This window comes from Megascapheus bottae, chromosome 23 (genome assembly GCF_031878675.1).
Source record: "Megascapheus bottae isolate mThoBot1 chromosome 23, mThoBot2.hap1, whole genome shotgun sequence".
In the NCBI taxonomy this organism is placed as follows: domain Eukaryota; kingdom Metazoa; phylum Chordata; class Mammalia; order Rodentia; family Geomyidae; genus Megascapheus; species Megascapheus bottae.
Window position 1 is genome coordinate 6,444,139 of NC_143531.1, and position 9,484 is coordinate 6,453,622.

Below are 9,484 nucleotides of genomic sequence, written 5' to 3' on the forward strand. Positions count from 1 at the left end.
TACAATTTTTAAAATAATTTTTACCAGGTAATTAGTTTCATCAACATAGCTCCCTTTCCCTGCACTCTTGGGAGTGTCTAAAAGAAGGAATAGGGATTTTTTGCAACAGAATTATATGTATAGTTATGATTAATATCAAATAACTTTAATGTGGTTGCTTTAATTCAGCCTAGAAAACTAGCTTTCCCAATGTGCTGCACCTGAATCCTTGATGTTTGAATTTGTCTGTAGGGTTGTAGTTGGTAGATAGAAAGTGAGTTTTTTCACTGGAAGTTTGAGATATTTCATCTCCTGCATGCCCTAAACTCTAGACTAAAGCAAATGCATTAGAGGTGATAGATTTATATTGGTGTAATATAAAGAGGAATTGTATTTTCATAATATAGAGTGTTTCCAGATGTCAGAGAACTCAAAATTTCTACTAATAAAAAGCAAACTAGATTAGATTATAAAAGAGCATAACCATACTTGACAAATAGGATCCAAATACTTAATGTAAGTGAATAAATTGACCAAGTATTCATAAATTATTAATAATTTATAAATCTATTCACTGCAGACATTTTAACTTCTAATTCCCTATTGTCTCTTTAGGAAATGTCATCATCGAGTTTTGATGAATTTGTTAGAAAATTCTTGCACATAGTAATTTATTCTTTAGAAAAATTGTTTTCTGCCATTATACTAAATTGTATCTATGGAAACTATAAAATCACTTCCATTGCTCTCCTGTAGCTTGACTACTCTTTGAAAGGCATTAATTTTTCACTACAGTCATCTAAATCCTGTTCAACTTATTCACCTTTACATTGTTTTTCTGATTCTGATTCTTGTATTTAAAGCATCAATAAAATTAACTCTGACTAGACTGAGTTGCTGTAAGAGACTTAATCTGAAAAGCAAAATGAAAAGTGTTGAACATTTTTTAACAGCAGTTGACTAGCAAGCATGACATTTTAAGTTCAAACTCCTGTAATGCTCCCCTAAAATAGATAAATTAAGTTAACTAATAAATGTTACATATTAATACAGCTTAGTCTTTCATGTAACTACAAACGAATTTATGTGTTAAACATAATGTTGCACTAGATAAAAATGAAGAGGGGAAGCTAGATGCAATCTGTTTGTGCCTCTCTGCTACCTATTCAGGAGACTGAGATATTTAGATGTTAGTTTGAAGCCATTCGAGAAAGAAAAGTCCATGCACTTCTTATCCTCAGTGAAATGGAAGAAAGGAAGGAAGGAGGGAAGGAAGGAAAAGAGAAGGAGGGAGGGAGGAATGAAGGAAGCAAGGAAGGAAGGAAGGAAGGATGGAAGGAAGGAAGGGAAGGAAAAGAGAGGAAGAGAAAGAGGGACAGAGAACAGGCAAGTATGCAAGCAAGGGAGCAAGGAAAAAGGAAAGAAAGAAAAAAAGAGACAGAAAGAAAGATAACAGAGAGTCACTTTAGTTTCATAATAGTTGTCCTATACTGGTTACCAAAACTATAAAGTTTAGAAGCATGGAAACTAGTTATTCACTCGTGGTTTGCATGAGACCCATGGTAATGATAGGTATATTAAAACCTATCATGAGACTGTATGCAATATGTCTCTATACAAAATCAAAAAAAATTGGGAGTAATACATTTAAAGCTGTCAGAGCCTCCTGTTAAATTAACATCTGTGTCATCAACTCTACTGAACATGACGTTTATCTTTATAGAATCCACGTGTATTTGAAAACATAACATCACACTTGAGATCTAAACAACATTTTAGTTTAGAGGTTGAATTTAGCTACCATTTGTGTTAGTGTATGGTCTACATGGTTAATATTTAATTTCTCAGTTAATGTGGAAATGTGCTGAGCTTTGTGGTATATATTTAGGCAGAGCAGTCAGCAAACCGCCTACAGACACCAACAAACTTGGCTACATTTCCCTTATTGCCCAGATAAATTACTTTCATATCATATTACACCCAAAATAGAACACAAATTCAAAAAACAGCTTAAGGTTCCGTTTACATTTTAATAAAATGTATTTCATTTTCTTTTATTATATTCTAATGAATATACCACTATTGAATATTTAAATGATGTTTATTTATACATGCACAATGTTAAAACTCATTCATTTTCCCCAAATAATAATGGAGATGAATATCAAGAACATAAAAGCAGAAGATTAGTTTGATAAATTCACAATTAGTTCAAGCCTCAGAAAGGATTTTTCCAAAGATTTTTATGATTTGTAATCTAATATGTTTGTAATTTAACTTACAAACCCAGCTCAATTTCTATGCCAGGTACATTCTCTTTTGGATAAGTATACTTGCATAAATACAAGTAAATACTAAGCATGTTTTTCATTATAAAAAAATGTACAACAAAAAAGAATTTCAATAAAATCTTAAATGTAAAGAAGCAGAAAATGATTCAATATTACTTGATAAATGTTTAAATGTTGATATACAATATACATTTTAGTTTGCTAAAATTCTACAAAGTTTGAAAATTTTAATTGACAAATTGAAATGTATATTTGAAGGAGTAAAATGTGACTGATACTGATGTATTGTATATCACAAAATAAATAATCTAGTTAATAATACACTCATCACATCAACTACATTTTATATTTATTGACCAATTTTGAAATATGCATAAAATTGTTATTAAATGTATTCATAATACTGTGCAACATTTTTCATTCTATCTACTTAACACACTCCAACAACTCTGCTTACTTCTCTCCTATAAAATTTATGTATTTTTCATAATTGCAATATTTTATTGAGTATATTAATAATATAGCCTCAAATTTCTTACACTTAAAACTTTCCCATGAAATAGAACATTATTTTGCAAATATTTGAACTACAGTTATAAAGATATTTCTCATCTGAAGTAGAATAATATCTTAAAATTTGTGTGTAAGATAAAAAAGTGTTCCAGGGACCAGAAGTTATGTCTATAGTGCTAGCTATGCAGTAATATGAGCTCTAAGGATCAGGATTCAAAGTTAGGGCTTGGTAGAAATCTGTGTGAGACTCCATCTCTAAAACACGAAGCAAAATGGCAATCTGGAGGCATGGCTGAAATGGTAGTAAATTAGAACGATGAAGTGCTTATAAAGAATATAAGAATTTTTAAAAACCATTTGTAATAGATTTCTCTTTGTTTCATTTTTTGACCCAAGAAGTTTAATACTATAGAGAGATAATGCATGAAACAATTAAAGGAATGCAATATTCTTTGATTTTGATTCTGAAAAGCAATTTGATTATTTTAATATATAGTATGGTAATTTTTTGTATTGTAAATAAGTAGTTTGTATTTATTGACATTAAAGTTTGTTCTCCCTCTTAGCAAAAGCTAGATTAAATAAAAGTAAAAATATGCATTGATTTCAAAGAGAAATGATTTGGAAAGAGCCGTAGCAGAAAGGGGAAGGGAAAGGACAGAGTGGTGAGGATAGAGATGACAGAAGTACACACTGTGTATACATGAAGATAACATAATAAAATGCATTGTAAAAACCATTGAAAAGAAGCAAATGAAGCCTGAGAGTGTTATAGAGAGAGTGAATTTGGTCAAAGTACTTCTTATACACACACAAACATCACAGAGAGCCTTTCTTGTACAATTTAGGCTATGCTCATAAAAAAAGAAAATTTCTAAACCTAGAAAAAGAAATGTCTGAACAAAAGAAAATAGAGCTGCATACTGAATCTGGAAAGGAACTGCAGGTACATAATTATATTTTAGTAAATATTGGCAAGTAAGACTTGAAAATCATTCTATTAAAAGATGATTTGGTCGGAATTTGGAGTTTGAAAGCTGAATTCTGCCTTCAAAACTGGTAACATATCTAAACCAGATTGTGGCTGGAAAATTACATTTCCATATATTTGTCATTGTGTAGAGTGTTCCTAAAAGTGTCTGATACTTGATGTATATTCAAAGAGTACATTCCTAGATACAAGAAAAATACATATGTGCACACACATGTCTGTGTGTTTGTGTGTGCATGTGTATACATTTGTGTACATGTGTGCATAAATGCATGTCTTTGCCTACTAATATAGTAGGTAGAAAAGTAAGTGTCCAGATTTTTTTTCCAAAGTAAGGAACACCTGATAATTAGCAGTCATTAAAATATAGCACTGGAATTGTGGAATTATAACTGTAGCTATAAGCTCAGGAAATCTGATGGTTTCTGTGCACTAAAATATAAACTGATAACTTATGAAAGAAATTTCCCAGAAGACAGACACATAAAATAATAGAAGCAAGTATTGACAAATCATTTTGTATCCATTGTCAAGAAAAGAAAAAAATACTCTCCACTACACAAAGTTTAGCTAAAACATATTATAGAGAGAATGTTGCTAAATTATTAGACAAATTATGACATTATGAAAGTGTTTTCATATATCAATGTAAACTGTCTAGCTATGTGGAAGAATGAGGTTAACGATTGTCAGTTTTTAAGGCTGATGTAAAAGTACATCACAAAGTCCACAATGATCAATGGATAAAGAGGTGGGATGAATGTGTATGAGAGAAGACAACAGGACAACAACAATCCAAGTGAACAGGCATAAAATGGTACCTCATCTTCAAAAATGACAGTCTCAAAAAGAATGTGTTGAGTGGCTTAAGAGGCAGTATACCTGTCTTGCAAGAACCGGGTTTAGATGTCAAACCTCAGTACTACCAAACTGAAAAACAAAGGTACCCACCAACATTTCCCTTTTGTTCAAAATTAACTACCTAAATATTGCCTGTTCTGAATTTCCTATTTCAAGATATCAACATTTAAATGGTTACTTTGAGTAAAACGTGATCATTTCCATATATATATCTGACTAATAAGATAATGGGTTGTGTGGTGATTCTTCACTGAAATAGGCATTTCTTTTGTGTGTGTGTGTTTGAATATTTATATAGGTATGTACATACATGTGTGCTGGGGTTTAGTGTACATATAGCCATAGATACATGCATATTCAATGAATTTAAACATTACACTGTGCATGTACTTATAGAACCATTACAGGGTACTGGATTCCCATGTATAATTTTTTCATCTATTTTTATTGTAATTAATAGAAGAGTTACATTATATTCATCAGATAGAAGATGTATTACTTCACAAACATTGATATCCTTTCTCATGTCTTGGTCCCCATTCCCTCCCCCCACCCTCACCACTCATCTTGTTTTCCCTCCTTCCCTATCCGACTTCAAATAACCAAATAAGCATATATACAATATATCCGATAACAAGGTAAAATACTGTAACCATATGAGATAACCAAGGGACAGCAAAAGAGATGAGCAATAACATAGTACATTAAGGACAACAATCACTCATTATATGGCTTTTGTTTCTATATCCTGGAGGTCCTTTCAATTAGTGTTATACTATATGGCCTTATGTATCTAGGTTTTGCTCTATGAAATAGGCATTTCTTCAAAATATGGAACATCTTAGGCTTCTTTAAATGTGCCACTTGTTTGAGGCCATCAATTCTTTGAGAGTTGAAAGATTGCAGTGAATCATTTTTAATTAATTGGAGCCACAGACTATATCTATGCACTTTATTGAAATATTTGTAGAAGTATTTAAATTCCAGAGTGAATGTATTATGAAATATATGGGTGAGAGCTGTCTTCTTTACAACAGAGTGTATCTATGATAAGCTTGCAGCTGATAAAATTTATATAACAATAGCTCAGAGGCTTAAATGTTGCAAGTTATTTATTCTCCAAAAAGCCAAATGACAGTGACTGCAGTCACATAATTGATGGGTTAAATGAGTTTTATGTCTGCAAAACAGTTTTAAAGCTGAGTAATTCAAATTTATTAGCCATCTCCAGATGGATTGTAAAGTCAATATATTGCTGTTTATGAATCAAGTCAGAGAAAAATTATTAAGGATTATTTCAGTCATGTTAAGGTTGGAGGGCCTTCAGTATGTTTTGAGACTATAATTCTATGAAATTTGGGGAGCTACAAATCTAGTGTAACAAATAGTAGACGTATGCTCTAATAAACCTAATAAATTGTTTTCTTGATTTAAAAATAATGCACAACTAGAATTTAAGCAGCAACTTCAGCTTCGTAAAGCCATCCAAAATAGTTAAAAATAAATATCTCCTTCAAGTTTATTAGAAAGTAAGAGATGAATTCAAGGAAATTACAGAAAAAAGTCTAAGTAGGCATTTTGATGAAACTAGTATGCAAAGAAGCAATTAGAAACAATGGAGTGATTCTACTTTAGCTTTGTTCATTAGAAGAAATTAGAAAGAACTTTTGAGAAGGAAAAGCAGATAAATGGTTTTAACTAGAAATAATAGCATGCAACATGTTCATCAGCAATCACTGTACAGCTGAAAATATAATTGGAGAATAGCAGAAAATATTAAAGGCATATAGAGAAAATATTAAAACACGTGTTTATGCTGATTTTAGGCTATGTAAGTTAGTATCGCATGATGTAATATTAACTCATGTGACCTTGCCCAGAACCTTAGCCAAAGCCGAAAAAAGACATGTCTATCAATCAAGTATATTCAAATGTATTTTTACTTTTCACCATACCCACATCTTCATGTATGAAATTGTTGAAAACAGGAAGACCTTGACTTGATCCCATAGAAAACAAACAGCTTATCTGCCACAATATCGTAAGGCCTCAAAGATAATTTCAGACCCTGGGTTAAAGAAAATGTCTGTAACAGGTAGCCCTGGCTTCAGTAGGTTTGTACTTATTTTGGTTTTTTGTTTGTTTTTGTTCTTTTTTTTTTAAACAAGAAGTTTATTTAAACAACAAGACGTTTGACTTGAAGGGAAAACTATCTAGGATTCTTTTTTTTAAGAGTAATTTACCCCTACTTAAAGACAGATTTGCCTTACATGTAACAGCTACGTACAAAAAAGTTATAAAATTGTCCTTGGTTTTACAATGATAAATGAAAACATTAAAATTCTCCAATCAAACAAGGTATGCAAGGATTTTTGCTGTTTTTCCTTTTTTGGTTAAAACAGTGAGAGCAAAATAACTTACTGAAATATAAAGATAAAACTGAATGGGCATGCCACTAATGGAGAAGGGGGATATTTTCACAGGACCAGTATTTTTCCCCATCCCATCTCCATTTGATGTCAATCAAAATATACCATTGGCCATTTAGTAAAAAAAAGAAAAAAGGAAAAAAGAAAAGCAATATGCTTGTGCACATACACCAGTTACTTTATGTACAATCAAGGAATGGGGAAGGGGAAAATGAAAGAATAGAGAAAACTATACTGTAGTAGTCAGGATGTGGTGGAACCAACTTGCAGTTCTCTAATGAAGAATGTATGCTTGGTCTATAAGAACAAAGTTCTGGAGCAAAGTAGCAGGTTCCCTTTTTTAGTAGACACCTCCTGTCTGCTGCTGGAACACGTCAATTGTATCTTCATCCTCCATTTCCAACTGTGCAGGTGTGTCTGTTTCATTGATTGGCTGCCCATGGAATCGGAATCTGATCTGCCTCATTGACAAACCCTGTCCTTCACAATAGGCTTCCATTAGTTTACTAAGTGGTGTGTGCCTCTTAATCTTAAACTGCACCACAGAACCATCCTGCCCGCCACCTTCAATTAATATGATCGCTGTTCTCAGTCTTGACTCCTTCCTTGGGCTTTTCGTCGGCCATCACGAGTGCTTGAGTCTCCTCAGATGTCGCTTCACAAAAGAGGTCCCAGGTCCGCAACGAATGAGCACAAAGGCAGCACCATAGTGGCTGGAGGAGGTGGCAGCGGTGGACGAGGCAGAGGCTTATTTTGTTTTTGATATGGAGTATTGCTTACTTTTTTTCCCATGCTGGCTTCAAACCATGATCTTCCTGATCTCAGCTCCGCCTGGATTACAGAAATGAGCCGAGTCCCTAGGAATTTTCTTTTTTACTTTATAATTAGTAAATATGTCTCCCAGGCATTGTCTTTATTGTACTAGTGTATCGCCTCATTTCTCCAGAAGAAAATATTATACATATAATATCTATATCCATATCTATATCTGTATCTTCAAAGAATGTCCAGTGCACAAATAACTTTGAAAGAAATTTTCGGAATACAATGGAAGCCACTGCATTTCTAGAAGGTGGGCGCTATTACAGAAAAACTGAAAAATTGTCTTCCCACAATAATAATTACCAATCATCTATTCAAACAATTAACACAGGACTTCATAGTATTCTAGTAACTAGAAATCTAATGATGACTAAGAACAGGTCATGGAGTTAAAAACCTATAAAAAAAAATCAGATAATTTCAAAAGGTGATTAGGCTAATGATACAGATAGAAACAGAATGTCTTTGAGAAAGGAAAATTGCCTGACTAGGGAAGTCTTCTTTAAGATTATGTTTGAATTAATCCCCAAAGTGAAATCTGGTTAAATTGATAAACTGATAGAGAGTAAAATGATAAACTGATAATGATTTAGGAGAGCATGAGCGACTGAATACAGTTATGCCAACAGAAAATAGTTCTGTTATATACTCCAGAAAAGATAAACTTTATCTTTCATACAAGAAGAAATATTAAAGTTGAATATCCATATAGCCTTTGAAGAAATGTATTCATACTTTACCATATACTTCACAAAGAAAATTCGTTTGGCTGACAACATATAGCAAAGAAATAGAGCCAAACAATCAATTAGCTTCATCCACTAAAAAGTCAGGAGCAATAACTGACAAGTTTGACATCATTAAAAGTAAAATGTCTTCACTTTTAAAGACAATAATTTAAAAAAGTGAGAAAGATAAGCTAAAAACTAGAAGAAGGTATTTGCAGAAGGCAAAACCGATTGGCAACTTTGACTCAAAACACTGAAGAAACTTTTTTTTGCCTGTCCTGTGCTTGAACTCAGGGCCTGGGCACTATCCTTGGGTTTTTCTCCAGGCTAGTGCTCTAGCACTTGAACCACAGCTCCACTTATGACATTTTCTGTGTATGTGGTATCAAGAAATAGAACCCGGGGCTTTGTGCATGCTAGGCAAGCATTCTACCAGATGGCCACACTCCCAGCCCCAGAAGAAACTTTTAAAGGCACATTTGGCTTTTTGTGATGAGAGTTGGTATTCTTCTAACTGAGCTTCCTTTGATTAGAGATCCTCAGAGCTCAGCCTCCTGAGTAGCTAAAATTACAATCACTTTTAATATTACAGTCATTTTAAAATTACAATCACTTTAAAAGTTCAAGTATAAAACTAATTATAGAAGTAAAACTTTCTAAGCTGTCTGAAACTTTTCCTTTGTTTACTCTAGATTCTCTGGAGTGTTTTTTCCCACTTCATGTTTTGGATGAATACATATAAGCCCATGAAGATGTATGGGTTCCTTTATGTTTTATTTTGATTTTCAAGAATACAGAGGTAATATATATATATATACACATATATATATAGCCAAGGGAAATATATAAAGTGAAAATAAATGCGGTTTT

General features: G+C 32.6%; 1 pseudogene; it reads right to left on the minus strand.

The window, feature by feature from the left end:
* Positions 1–7,361: 7,361 nt before the first annotated feature.
* On the minus strand, positions 7,362–7,690 carry LOC150047264 (small ubiquitin-related modifier 2 pseudogene; annotated as a pseudogene).
* Between the last annotated feature and the right edge of the window lie 1,794 nt (positions 7,691–9,484).